Source organism: Astatotilapia calliptera, chromosome 2 (genome assembly GCF_900246225.1).
Source record: "Astatotilapia calliptera chromosome 2, fAstCal1.2, whole genome shotgun sequence".
Classification (NCBI taxonomy): Eukaryota; Metazoa; Chordata; class Actinopteri; order Cichliformes; family Cichlidae; genus Astatotilapia; species Astatotilapia calliptera.
In genome coordinates, this window is record NC_039303.1 from 16,044,013 (window position 1) to 16,059,442 (window position 15,430).

Consider the following 15,430-nt stretch of genomic DNA (forward strand, 5'->3'; position numbering starts at 1 on the left):
CCAGGGCTGCCCTTTGTCTCCGGTTCTGTTCATAATTTTTATGGACAGGATTTCTAGGTGCAGCCAAGTGGCGGAGGGCTTTCGCTTTGGTGGCCTCAGAATCTCATCTCTGATTTGTGAAACCTGGCCCCACCTTATCATCTGATCTCAGGAATTCGCATAAGGTTGGGCCAGGTTTCACAATGAACACACCCGAAACTCTGGCTGATTGGGACCCACGCCCAGTTTCCCACCTTGGCTCAGGCGATTAGAGGATCATCAGGGGGTCCTTTTGTCCCTCTGTGGGGGGTCACTCCCACTAGGTTTATATCTGGGACTCTCCACCATTTGACCTTAGAACTGAAGAAGCTTCTCGGATGAGAGGTGAAACGTCTTCAAGCAACTTAAAGAAGTCCAGACGCTTTTCTTTGCAAGCTCCTTTGACTACGATGACCTGGATGACTGAGAACCTTCACAGACATCAGGTGATAGGGTTTAATTTAAAGGTTTCTGTGTCCCAATGAGCCATTTACACTGATCAGTGTCAGTTTAACAGTAAGACATTCATTATTTAGTTCCAACAGAGAAATAACTGAATGTAAAAAATGGCAGCCCTCAGGCCAGGTTTATAGAGATATATGCATGCATTATGAAATTTATGTATCCCAGATAATTGTTATACATCTAGTCATGGCAGACCCACCCTTTCCTGCCTAGTTAACTGCAACCCAAAAGAACTATTGGTATTTACACACTCACAACCAGTGTGGGGTAAAAAGAGCCACCAAAAAGCTGTCAGCCACAGATGTGCTATAAGAGTTAGAAACTCTACTTATGGAGAAACTTTCTAAGTCTAACAGAGGAGAGGTACTCCTGCCCAAATAACATGATATAACCCCACATACAGCCCAGCCATAAAGTGAACCAAGTCATTTAGTTAAAGACAGCATGGGACCAAATGCATGTAACCAGCCTGCATCAACCTGACATTTCTTCCTCCTGAATTAAATGAATGAATGGATGAAAGTTAAATGACTACAAACCTAAAGCCACTAGTTCCCACACTGGAGCTCCCTGACACTGTGTGTTAACTGTATTTAGCTTGTAGGCAAGGCAAGGCAAGTTTATTTGTATAGCACAATTCAACAACAAGGTGATTCAAAGTGCATCAACAGTTGTAACAGGCTAAGCCACCTGAGACACTGCATTGAATTTGTTCCTGTCTTAATGATTTCAGCTGACTGGTTTCAGCTCAGATGTTCTGCTTTTTCCTTTCAGTAGATCAAAGCACCTCATGCTCCTTCTGCTTCCAATTTAATGGCAAGAAGAAGAAGAAGAAGAATGCTTCAGCAAAGTGGCGTTCATGGTCTCAGTGAACAGTCACGGTCACACACTGCATGTGGTTTTAAAAGCAACATGTCTGTTCACCACAACAATGGAGATGTGTAATATTAGTGCAGCTATGGTTTGTTTTTGAACATCAGTTCTGTTTTCTACTTTGATCATTTAGACCAAAAAAGTGTTGTTTTCAGATTCTTTCTTTTACAACTATAAACCACCTGTTCATTTTTTTATTACAATTAGTTTCACATAAATGTTAGTGTTTCCTTTATGATCTTTTAATGCTTACACTACACTGTACATGTCTACATTAGAGACATTTCTGTTTCCTGTTTCTGTTGACTCAGAGTTGTGAAATGTTCTTTTATTTGATACACAATATAAAGTTCATAATTTTCTTACAAATAAAACTCTAATGACAACATATTGGGTGGCTGTAGCTCAGGTGGTAGAGCAGGTCATCTACTGATCGGAAGGTTGGTGGTTCGATTCCCGGCTTCCCCTAGTCTGCATGCCAAATATCCTTGGGCAAGATACTAACCCGAAATTGCTCTCCGATGCATTCATCGGAGTATGAATGTGTGTGAATGTCAGTTGTGCTTGTGCGAATGGGTGTGAATGGGTGAATGCACAAGTTGTGTAAAGCGCTTTGAGTGCTCAGAAGAGTGGAAAAGCGCTATATAAGAACTAGTCCATTTACCATGAACAGCTGTGCTTATTTCTGAGACATGAGTTTTTGAATGTGTTCATATTTAGACGGTGTGCATCTGTATGCTGAAACTGTAATGGTGAACCTGAGGTGATGGTCAACAGAAGGCAAATATATATCAATATAAAACAATATTGAAGTAATGTCTTTACCCTCTGCAGTGTGTGGACGCAATCACCTTATTCACTGTAGTAAACATGCACCGCTAGCTCACGTGACTGACTGTCTCCATAGTTACATCATATATTATTAGCTATGTAAACAGCTTCCAAAGATACCGCCATAGCTCTCTGCAACTGTAACACTTTCACACTTTGCAAATCATTTCACGTGTTTGATAGTTATGAAGACAGAATATGTTTTTAAGGTTGCTATGGTTGCTATGGTGGTGGACTTGGGTGGACCGCGTCCGATTCCTGTTATTAGCTGTCCGCCGTAGGAAGGCTGCGTTCCATTTACAAGTAGTGACAGTCTGCCGCAACTCGAACTCAAACCCCGCTTTGTTCTTTAATTATAGGCCTTTTATAGCCGTTCATGGCACGCACACACACACATAAAGCACTTTGCCTCACCATGAGAATGCAAGTTTACCTAACCTAACCTTTAAAGTATCTGATATAGGATAGAAAAATGAAGCAACCAGAGATTTAATGATGAAGACTCTGGGTTCTGTAGTTCACGTTTTACAGTCCCGAAAGACTCTTTGCATATGATTTATTGAAGAGGAGTTTAGAATGCACTTTATATTTAGACTGTTGCTGTTTAATTTTTTACATTGTTCCGGTGTTATGTCATGAATAAGGTTTACCTGCTGGGGGTTTGATGGATCAGCTGGACAATACAGTCAAAGACCGACTTCATTCATCATATGCAAGAACCCTAGTTGGATTTTTGTTTTCACTCATGTTTTTGAACCAAATATTGAAAACAATTCTGACAGACTGGATACCTGGTCAGGGTGTACATTACCTTTTACTCAAGCATCCCAGGACAGAGCCCTGCCCCACCATGAGCCTGGGTGGATACGTGGTTATAATATAAAAGGACCAATACTGAATATGAATATTTCATGAAAATGAAATTATAATACAAATTCCTAGGTGTTTGTTATATCCAGCAAGAGTAATATTGATTACATATGTCTAAATTGCTAACCCTAACCCTAGCTCAACAGACCACAATGCCCTGGACTGTCACTATTATTACATGCTGTGAACATAAGTAGCTTTGATCACAGTTTATGTTGTAAAAGAGAAGGAATATTTTAAAAAAAAAGGTCAACATTGTGATATTATTTCTTCCAAACTGACCAGAAACATGCTTGTCAGACTCTCACAGCAAAGGATCAGACTCACTGTGCATGACGGCTCAGGCCAATGATGTCTGTTAGATCGTCAGTTGTTTAGTGCTTCTGTACAGTTAGGGTCACCGTCTCTATTTCAGAATAATTAATATGCGGAAAACACTAAAAGTTGATTGTCTTCCAATATTCTAGCATAATTAAAAAAACTTTGACTTTGTAAGTACATATTGTTACAGTCCTGATTCCAATATAATTCTTCATAACTCCTGCTTTGAAATACTGAACTTTGAAATTTATCTGATGAAAGATCATTTACAGTGGCACTCTGTCAGGATAATTCTGACTGTAAGATCACTGTATTAATCTGAATCCTTCTGCAATGTGCTGTGAATGAATGCTGATGCAACTCACTGTGGGAAAGCTGTTAATAAAATGAATCTGTGACACATGCAACACATTCACAGAGGAAGAGGACACAAAGGGAGGACACGCAGAGGCTGTGTTGAAGTCAGAAATCCAAATCTTTATTAAAAAACAGGCGGCAGTTACAAACAGGAAGACAAGCAGTCCATCAAACAGTCTACAGGGTCAAACATACAGAGAATTCAAACAGCAGTAAAAAATAACTGGACACTGAAAAACATAAAGCAATGTGTGACGCAATAAAAGGAAGCAGCACAGTATATTCACTGAATTATCATCAATTACAAAAGAGAAAAACGATTTCTAAGGATAATTTTCTTAAATGCAGTTATAGTGTGGCTGGTAAAGATGGAAACATACAGAATGTAAACTGTGTGAGTTTGGTGAACTTTGTTAGTAACAAATGAGGAAAAAAAAAAAAAAAAAGAGACAAAAACTCAGTATTCATTAATAATTAGAAAGCATCTAAACATTCTGGTCATGGATTTTTACAGTCTTAGTTCCGCTCGCTGTTATCATGATCATGATCAATGGCGAGGTCCTGAGGTGGGTGGGGCTGTCTCTGGTGATGTCACCATGAAGGAACAGCATCTGGCACGTGTTGGTTAAACATCCCAGTACACTGGTGTAGTTTCCTCTCCAGCTGTTTGACATTTGACACTTGAGCATTAAGGGGAAGAAGAAGAAACAGTGTTAGGTCAGGTGACCACATGGTTTCTAAAGTAACTGACAGGAAGTAACCAGGCCATTAGAAATGGATGGATGTGTTTAGAGTTACTGGAGTTGGGTAACTCTACTTACCAAAAGCAGAAGCACACAGATGAACAAAGCTGCTGAATGTTGCAGGAACATGCTCATGTGTGGTGGTCATTCAGTGCTGCGCCGGCAGGTTAGACAGTCCAAGACTGATATCCTGCCCATCTGAGAGTTTGAAAACACACATGCAAAGATTTATTTTGTATTACAGTCAAAGTTGGATGTTCATTTTTGTCCTTTAAAAATGTTTGTGTATTTGAAAGCACTAACATTTAAGGATGACTTGGATTGTCTCCTTTAAAGGGGAGACAAGTGTGTCCACTGATCTACGTCACTTTACCTGGATGATGACTCCTCTCTCCCTCACTCAGAAACACTCCTAATATAACCAAGCAAATAAATGATATTGAAGATTTACTTACATCATTACAAAAACAGGAAAAAGATATCCCTTTGATTCTATTTCTCCATTCCTGCTGAACATCAGGCAACAAATATCCCAGTAAAATGTAAAGCACATGTTTTCTCTGCTTTGTCTAACCTCTGCAGAGCCCCTGTCAAGAAAAACATCTGTAAGCATAAAACAAATATACATTTCATAACACGTCACTGGACAAACCTCAGTCAGTTGATTTCCTCTGTGCAGTGCAGACGAACATCAGTCAGCAAGTCAAGGTGGTGAGATGGACTGGTGTCCTTTGTGACTCTGCTGGTTCTTCTGAGGAAACACCACTGTTACGTCGCCCCCCCCCCACCACGGCGGGGGCAAAGGCAGACAGGGGACAGCAACATTGGACAACCACAATCAATGAAGGAGGAAGACCACAGAGCAGTTAGGTATCAGGCAGAATTTAATGGTTGGACAGTCAATCTTAACAACAGAGAAGAGGTGGGGGGGGAGGAGGACTGGGCGGTTGATCCAAATCAAAGAAAGTAATAAAACAAAAAGAGGTCGGTAGCTTCCGGGGCCTAGCCTAACGGAAAGAAAAGTGCAAAACAAAAGGCCTACCTAGCTACTCGATAAAAGTCAGTGAAAACATACAAGGGTGGCAACAACCGCATAACCTAGTGTGACTAACAGAGTAAATTCTACAACCAATGTATAGGGTACATTACCTGTCCAGCCTCCCACCACACACAACATAAAGAAGCCTGTTCGCAAATGTTTGTCAAAGCAGAAGCCAGCAGCCCCAGCTGGCCAGGGAGCGGCTCATTTGTAGTGTTCCTTGGAGTGTGAGCCCAGACCAGCCAATAGACACCTGCCAATCAACTTCGAACTGGCCAATCAGAGGAGGCCTGACGCCTGAAAGATAAACAGAACACAAAACAGAGCACAAAAGCAAAGCCACACCCCTTGGCACGTAACACCCCCACCCTTCAAAAACCAAACTCAGGGTTTGGTGACCTCTCTAAACAGCACGGGAGAGTGCGTCTGCTACAATGTTTTCTGAACCTTTTTTGTGATGGATATTGAGGGTATAATTCTGAATAATCAGTGACCAACGCATAAGCCGCTGGTTGTGATTATACATCTTGGAGAGGAAAACTAAAGGGTTGTGATCTGTGAATACTTGGACTGACCTCTGACCTGACTCTGTATGGACTTCAAAATGTTGCAAGGCCCACAACAAAGCAAGGGTCTCCTTTTCAATGGTAGAATACCTGAGCTGGTGTTTGTCAAACTTCTGAGAGAAGTAACTTACAGGATGGTCAATGCCCTGGGTATCCTCCTGGAGAAGCACCGCTCCCGCCCCAACTGCGCTGGCATCTATTTCCAGTTTGAATGGTAAGGAGAAGTTAGGAGCAGACAAAACAGGGGTGCAACAAAGTAAGCCCTTAAGGCTTTCGAAAGCCTGCTGGCAACTCTCAGACCAAATAAACAGCTTTGAGGGGCTGGTTAAGTCAGTGAGGGGGGCAGCAACAGAAGAGAAATTCTTACAAAATCGTCGGTAGTATCCTGTCATCCCAAGGAACCGCCGCAGTTCTCTCCTGGTGGTTGGTTGGGGGAACTCCCTAATCGCAGTGACTTTGGCATCTGCAGGGCGCACTTTTCCTAGACCAACTTGCTGGCCAAGGTAGAGGACACTGCCTCTAGCAAAATCACATTTGGCAAGGTTCAAAGTGAGAGATGCATTTTCTAGGCTTATGAAGACTTCTTTCAATGTAGCCATGTGGGTTGACCAGTCACTGCTATACACAGCGATGTCATCCAAGTAGGCTCTGCAGTTGGGGATGTTTCCCAACACTTTATTAACCAGTCTCTGAAATGTTGCAGGGGCATTGCACATGCCAAAAGGCATAACCGTATACTGCAGAAAGTGGTCAGGAGTGACAAAAGCTGAAATGTCAGATGCTTGCTGTGTCAAAGGCACTTGCCAATACCCTTTTAACATATCGAGTTTAGTGATGTATTTTGCAGGCCCAATTTCATCAATGCAGTCATCGATAAGAGGTAAGGGATGTGCATCTGGTACAGTGACAGAGTTCACCTTTCGGAAGTCGGTACAGAATCTTGGGCTTCCATCTTTTTTTGTGTCTAAGAGACATGGTGAACTCCAAGAGCTGGAGCTTGGCACTGCAAATCCATTCTGAAGAAGATACTCAACTTCCTGTTTTATGATCTCCCTCTTTGCAGGACTAACCCGATAAGCGCGCTGTTTGATTGGTGTAGGGTTAGTCAGCACCACATCATGTTTTATGACAGTGGTTTGAGACGGGATATCACTGAACAGAGATGGAAATCCCGATATGAGTGTTATAATATCATTACTCTGTTCAGCAGGAAGGTGGGACAGGTATTGTGTTAGGGTCGACAATATCACAGAATTACCTAGTCGAGCACTTTGAGGCTCAGCACCCCGTAACACCAACCCATCTTCATCTGGAGTAATCTCCACCTTGGTCACCGAAGCCATCGGAAACATAGCCACAGATGGTACAGCTGAAGGTTCACGAGAGTTGTACAGCTTCATCATGTTGACATGACACACCCGAGTGGGACGTCTGCGATCTGGGGTCTGAATAATGTAGTTAGTCTTGCTGAGTTTTCTCTCTACAACATAAGGACCAGAGAACCTAACGGAGAGAGAGGAGCCGGGCACCGGAAGGAGAAGGAGCACTCTGTCACCTGGCAGAAATGAACGGTCAACAGCCCGCTGATCAAAGTGTCTCTTCATTTTCGCTTGTGACGTGGCTAATACCTTCCTGGTTAAGGAATAAGCCCTCTTCAACCTGTCATTTAGTGTCTTGACGTACTCTGGAAGGCTTTTGGCGTTGTCAACCGGTGTAGCTAGCCTTTCTTTAAAAACCTTCAAAGGACCCCTCATCTCACGCCCAAACACAAGTTCACAGGGACTAAATCCCAGAGATTCTTGGGTTGCTTCCCGACAGGCAAATAAAACAAGTGGAACACTTTCATCCCAGTCCTGTAGGGAACTATAACAGTGTTTCCTTAACATAGACTTCAAAGTCTGATGAAACCTCTCTAGTGCCCCCTGACTTTCAGGATGGTAAGAACTCGAGGTTATGTGTTCAATGCCTAATGTTTTCAGGGTTTGGGCAAACACTCTAGACTTAAAGTTAGTGCCTTGGTATGTTTGCACAACCTTAGGCAGACCAAAGGTTGAAAAGAATCTCAACAGTGCTTTGATAACAATCTGAGCTGTTATTCTCCGTAGTGGGATTGCCTCGGGAAACCTGGTTGAAACGCACATGACAGTCAACAGAAACTGGTTTCCAGTTTTAGCTTTAGGTAGAGGCCCCACACAGTCAACAATCACTTTTTGAAATGGCTCCTCTACTACTGGGATAGGACAGAGAGGAGCTGGGGGGATTACTTGGTTTGGCTTGCCGGTCATTTGGCATACATGGCAAGTACGGCAGTATTGAACAACATCAGATTTCAGTCCGGGCCAGAAGAAATGTTTCAGAATTCTGGTGTATGTTTTATTAACCCCCAAATGTCCTGACCATGGATGGTCATGTGCTAAGGACAGTACCTGGGTACGATAAGCAGTAGGTACAACCACTTGATAAACTGCAGACCAGTCTGCGTCTTCCGAGACCTCACTTGTCCATCACGTAACACCACCGTCTCTCCACACCGTCACCATCTGTGAGCACAAACTGCTGCTCTGCTCTGCCAGCATGTAGGAAATCACATATCACACACACAGGGGTGAAGAAACATTAGAACTCAACTTTGGATACTTTAGATCTAAACAGATCAAAGTAGCTCTTAGCTTCAACAATCAGTGAACAGACAAACAATGATACCATACTGATTCTGTATGAATACAATATGGTATTTTCAATACAGGTGTCAAATTAATTTATTAAAACTAATACAGATATATGTATATATATTTTTTTGATAAATTAGTTTGCTAAATTATAAGAATATATATATATATTTTTTCATTTAACAATTGCAACTGAAAGAAATTAAATATTGAACAAAAATATATTGTCACATTCTGAGCATGCTCAGCACGCTGACAGACTTGAAGTTGCTACAGATTTTAAGAAGTGATAATTATGGGGAAGAAAGTTCTCTTTTTCATCCGGCCGCAGAGAACGGGGGTGAGAGAAGACTCCAAACCTCCCTCCACCCGCTCATTGTAGTGTTGATGCATGTGTGTTCTAAGGTGCAATTAAAACCCAGGAGGGCACGGAGCTAGCTGCCAGAGAGCAGCAGGTAAGCGCATGGTCCCTCCTGCTAGCCCTCAATGTCTACATGTATTCAAAATTGAGAGGTGGGCAACGACACCAGGGGTGAGGTGTACACCCTGATGGTAATTTGGATTCCGTGTATCGTGCCCACCCCCAAGATCCTATATGTATGTGTAATGAGAGTGTGAGTAATGTGAATGTCTAAGTTGTGGGATAAAATTGAGGCAGAGGCGGCCAGAAGGGGACAGAGGGGGGGGGGGGGGGGTAGCCTCCTCTGCACCCTGGTGACATACCCCTACTCCAAGGCCCTGCATGTGTGGGTGGTTGTGGTGGAGCGGGAAGAGAGAGGCAGCTGGAAATGGGGAGGGAAGGAAGGGAGGGGCAGGTGACCCCTCCCTGGGGCCAGCTCCCCGCTGACCCCAGTAGGCACTCCCATACTCCGCGACCCACCAGGGAAAGGGGGGCCAGGCCCATCCAGACGGGGGCCCAGCACAGCAGCGCCCCCCAGCCCCACAGAGCCCGGGACAGTCCATCCAACCCCACCACGGAGAAAACTGCACCCACCCCACCATCCACTCATTTTCTAGACTACATGAGACAATAGACGCCCAGGCTGAGATCTTCCTCCACCTCTCCTGTATCTCCCTCCTGCAGAGAGTTCCTGAGGAGAGGAAAGCTCCTGCAAGGTGTGACAATCTCCCCCACCAGTTGAAGAGCCCCCCAGGTGGCTTGACGCACCGGCGGTACCCTGCGCCAGGGATGGGCCCCCATGCACCCACCCGCCCACAACCCCGGCAACACACCAACCAGGACCCAAGGCCCCGAGGCCCGGCCAGGGCCCCAGCCCAGAGACGGAGCGCCCCCAGAACCTCACGCCACTCCTTTGTTGCCCGGGCGGTGTGTTTTGGATCATTGTCATGTTGGAAGACCCAGCCTCGTTTCATCTTCAAAGTTCTCACTGATGGAAGGAGGTTTTGGCTCAAAATCTCACGATACATGGCCCCATTCATTCTGTCCTTAACACGGATCAGTCGTCCTGTCCCCTTGGCAGAAAAACAGCCCCATAGCATGATGTTTCCACCCCCATGCTTCACAGTAGGTATGGTGTTCTTGGGATGCAACTCAGTATTCTTCGTCCTCCAAACACGACGAGTTGAGTTTATACCAAAAAGTTCTACTTTGGTTTCATCTGACCACATGACATTCTCCCAATCTTCTGCTGTATCATCCATGTGCTCTCTGGCAAACTTCAGACGGGCCTGGACATGCACTGGCTTCAGCAGCGGAACACGTCTGGCACTGCGGGATTTGATTCCCTGCCGTTGTAGTGTGTTACTGATGGTGACCTTTGTTACTTTGGTCCCAGCTCTCTGCAGGTCATTCACCAGGTCCCCCCGTGTGGTTCTGGGATCTTTGCTCACCGTTCTCATGATCATTTTGACCCCACGGGATGAGATCTTGCGTGGAGCCCCAGATCGAGGGAGATTATCAGTGGTCTTGTATGTCTTCCATTTCCTGATGATTGCTCCCACAGTTGATTTTTTCACACCAAGCTGCTTGCCTATTGTAGATTCACTCTTCCCAGTCTGGTGCAGGTCTACAATACTTTTCCTGGTGTCCTTCGAAAGCTCTTTGGTCTTGGCCATGGCGGAGTTTGGAGTCTGACTGTTTGAGGCTGTGGACAGGTGTCTTTTATACAGATGATGAGTTCAAACAGGTGCCATTCATACAGGTAACGAGTGAGGGACAGAAAAGCTTCTTACAGAAGACGTTACAGGTCTGTGAGAGCCAGAGATTTTCCATGTTTGAGGTGACCAAATACTTATTTTCCACCCTGATTTACGAATAAATTCTTTACAAATCCTACCATGTGAATTCATAGATTTTTTTTCACATTCTGTCTCTCACAGTTGAAGTGTACCTCTGGTGCAAATTACTGACCTCTGTCATCATTTTAAGTGGGGGAACTTGCACAATCGGTGGCTGACTAAATACTTTTTTGCCCCACTGTAGATTGTGCAGCAGGGCAATGACTACAAGCACACTAGCAAGTCTGCCTCTGACTGGCTCAAAAAAATGGTGTGCATTAACTCAGTATAATGAGTAACAGTTTTGACATTTATGAGCAGCACTCCAAAAACCATCATAACCAAAGAAACCAGGCTATTCCTCCTACTAGTGATTAGCTAGACAGAGTCCCTCTTCTCTTCATGGTGCATAATTTACTTATTGTTTTTTGGGGAGAGAGTTAGATGCCGCAGAGAGCATTCATTAACAGTTTCCATAGAAGTTTTACTACCTGCTAGCAAAGTGTAAAACTACTAGAAACTACTAGAATTTTACACTCTGTAAAACTTTTCAGTTATTTATTTGTAAAAAATGTTTGGAATCATGTCTGATTTTCATTCCACTTCTCACGTGTACACCACTTTGTATTGGTCTTTCATGTCGAATTCCAGTAAAATTGATTCATGTTTGTGGCTGTAATGTGACAAAATGTGGAAAGTCCACTGTATATTGTTTTTTTTTTCTTTCCTTTTTTGGTCCTCTCAGAGTACTCAATAATCTCTTTATGTGAATGAATTAAAAATCTGGCATTGTGATTCCCAATAAAAGGCAGATTAATTGAATAGTATTGATAAGTAGATCCTTACGAACATGGTGAGGCAGTTTTGTTGATGTTTCTATGGAGACAAAACTTTAAATAGAAAGAAATGAACAATAAAAATGTATTAACTATGAGGATGAACCTTTCTCATATCAATACATACAACTTGAATAGTGTTTGATTTTTAATAAAAGCTTGATATCAGTCACTGAGAATGACTCAACCTGATAAAGTGCTGAAAGATAAAGTTCAGCAAACAGAAACAAGTAAGGAGCTTATCAAACATTCAGCTATGGAGCGGGGGACATAAGAGCTTGTCATGCTGAAATAATTCGACTATCTCTGATGAGACACATTTGTGCAAATCTGGTTCTGAGGTGCATGTTTAGATCGAAATTGTGCTGAGGAGGGAGGCTGAAGAGAGTAATACCTTTGCATGTGTTAACAGGCTGTATTGTGTGTTTGTGGTGTCCTTTACCTCTTTCTCATTGCCCACAATATGCAGGAGGGATATTTAAGATCAGCGTCTCCACCAGTTCTTTGCTAGTTCATCAGCTACCCTATGGTGGTAACAGGCCTCTTAGAAATTGCTTGTCTTTCTGTTTGTCTCATTTCAAGCAGCCTCACCATAACTCGATGCTACCCAACATTTATAATTTATAATACACATACTTCTATAATATAAATGCCCACATATTTAAACAAATACTTTAAACCAAACCTACATTGCACTAGCATTAACGGTTAAAAACAGTCCAAATTATTTTGTCCCCATTACAATAATCAGCGAAGCTGTTCTTCCAGGTGTAACAATAACACTTAACTCACTAATAACACACTAAGCCCAGAAACTCATCAGGACAATCAAACTGATGCTGTTAGGTAAAAAGATGTAGAATAAATCAATGCCCTACATTGGCACATAGGGCAGTAACACAAGGCAGAGCAGCATCCTAATCCCTTCAGCTAAACAACCTGTAGGCTGGAGAGGAAATGGCATCTCACTAATTTAATTATTCTCACTATTTCAGAGGATCTTCATTTAGCCTGGAAAAAGAGTTCTGCTCTGTACAAAGACCCTCTGTGAAGCTAGGACATCTTAGTATTCATCGCTGATTGAAGAAAATAAGAGAAACCCCAGGTTTCTTTTCAACACTAACTAGTAGGGGTGCAACAATACACAAAATTCACGGTTCGGTTCGATACTTTGGGGTCACGGTTCGATATTTTTTCGATACAAAAAAAATGTTCATGCCTTTTTAATTTGTCATTTATTAAAATTATAAATATATATTTTAACTCAAACGTACAGTTTTTAAATTTAATCTTACTGAAACAACAAAGTAATAAAGAAAATAAATCTATCTGATTGAGGAATCACTCATATTTGGAAAAGAGATATTATTATAGAGAAATGGCCCTTTCCAAAATAAAAGCTATACTATACGCTTCTTCTGGGCTATATTCTCAGCAGCATATTAAACATATCAGGTCCCCATAGGGAGAATCATGTGCTAACGGCTGTCTAAATGACTCGGGCAAAGTTTGTAGCATGCGTGCTTGTTGTTTTTGTCTGCTTCCACTTGTCTTTGCACTAGGATGCTGTTGGAGTAAATGTGCAGTCATATTCGTTGTGTTCCCACTAGTGCTGTCAGCGTTAATCTCGTTGAAATGACATTAACGCCACAACACGGCAAATCTCCGTTAACGAGCTACCGCGGATCGCCCCATGCGTGGGGCTGGACGGCCAACACGTTGGTTCGATATGGATACGAGTATCGTTGCACCACTACTAACTATTAATGACAGATGGATTTTTCACAGAATAATTTTTAACCACAAGAGACAGCTACTTTCAATACTACTGATCTTAGGTAGAGGTAGAGAATGAACTCAACCTGGGTGTCTATTGTCCTGTGTAGTTTCGGAGATGATTGGATGATGGGGTGGGTGCAGTTTTCTCTGGGGTGGAGTCGGGTGGGCTTTCCCGGACTCTGTGGGACTGGGCAGTGCTGCTGCTGCGGGCCCTGGTCCGGATGGGCCTGGGCCCCCTTGCCCTGGTGGGTTCCAGAGTGTGGGGGTGCCTACTGGGGTCAGCGGGGGAGCTGGCCCCAGGGAGGGGCCGCTTGCCCCTCCCTTTCTTACCTCCCCATCCTCAGCTGCCTCCCTATTCCCGCTCTACCACACCCACCCACACACGCAGGGCTTGGGATGCAGGTATGTCACCAGGGTGCAGGGGAGGCACTCCCCCTCTGTCCCCTTCTGGCCGCCTGTGCCTCAATTTTATTCTGCAACCTAGACATCAACATTACTCACACTCTCACATAACACATACATATAGGGCCTTGTGGGTGGGCACGTTTTACAGCATCCAGAGGATGGTATTCCAACCCACCTCTGGCGCTGGTACCCTACCCTCAATTTTAAATGCATATAGACACTAAGGGTTTTCGGGAGGAGCCGCGCTGCTCTCTGATGTTTTAAATGCACTATAGAACAGCACACAGCAACACTACATATGAGCGGGCGTAGGGAGGTTTGGGGTCTTCACTCACCCCGGTTCTGTTAGCCGTAAGGGCTGGGGGGCTGGGAGGAGGTGCTGGCAGTCAGATTGAGGTCCGGGATGCGGGACCTCCCTGCTACTGCAGATAAGGAGGTGGTCCGCTTGCCTCCACCCCAGAGAGAAGGGTCTAGGTGCGGCTTGCCCTATCTGGGGGCGGGGGTACCTGGACCTGGGATATAGAGTATGTTTGGGGAGTGTGACTATCTGTGCAGTGTCTATTTGTGTCTGTCTACAGTGAGTGGGTGAGTGCCGAGTATTTGGTTATGTATATGGGGGTGGGAATGCACGTTTGTGTCCGCGTGTGCCTGTTCGTCTGTGTCTATATGTCAGGTTGTGTCTTAGACCCAACCTCTCTGGATACATCTCAGGCCCTCCTAAGTACGGAGGCCTATCTCCCCTCACCACACTCCCAGCAGAGCCCGCAGGCATGCCACTGCAACCCCCTCTGGCCTCTGCTCCGTAGCTGCTGGGTGACCTCTCGTTTGGGGCTCTACTCAGCTCTTCCCAGGAGCGTGGCACGGTTCTCCCACTTTTGGTGGTCCTCCTCGGGTCCTCGTACTCTGGGGCCTCTGAATGTCTGGATGTCTGGATCTCCTCCATACCTGCTTCATACCCTGGGGGACGGGGCTATGGCTCCCCACACTCGCTAGGAGATCATTACATGAAGAAAACTTTGGAATACAAGCATGCTGATCCACACGGGTGTGCACACGGGTGTACACACGGGTGTTCACAGAAGCGGACTACACCTTTCTCGGCTGCTGCCTCAAAGCACATTGTGGGCTGTCTATCTTGCGTGCTGCACAATAGCGTTTAATATTTATTATCTACTAGGGATGGGTATTGATAAGATTTTCACAATTCCGATTCGATTTTCGATCCTGTTTAACGATTCGATTCTTTATCGATTCTCTTATCGATTCTTTTTTTTAAAAAAGGAGATCACTAAGGTTAAATAGCTTAGAACTTTGTTTTATATCTTCTCTTTGAACAAGATAGAAATTTAGGAGTAGCATGGGGTGTCACAGGGTCCCCGGGGAAAAAAATTGTAAATGTAAAAGAATAAAATAAATATTC

At 44.0% G+C, this 15,430-nt stretch overlaps 1 protein-coding gene across 1 annotated transcript in view; it reads right to left on the reverse strand.

The window, feature by feature from the left end:
• LOC113032515 (uncharacterized) overlaps positions 1-5,240 on the reverse strand; it is a 60,753-nt gene extending 55,513 nt beyond the window's left edge. The window contains exon 1 of the mRNA XM_026185471.1: positions 5,131-5,240. The gene's annotated coding sequence lies outside the window, so the exon portion shown is untranslated. The remainder of the gene's footprint in view (positions 1-5,130) is intronic.
• Between the last annotated feature and the right edge of the window lie 10,190 nt (positions 5,241-15,430).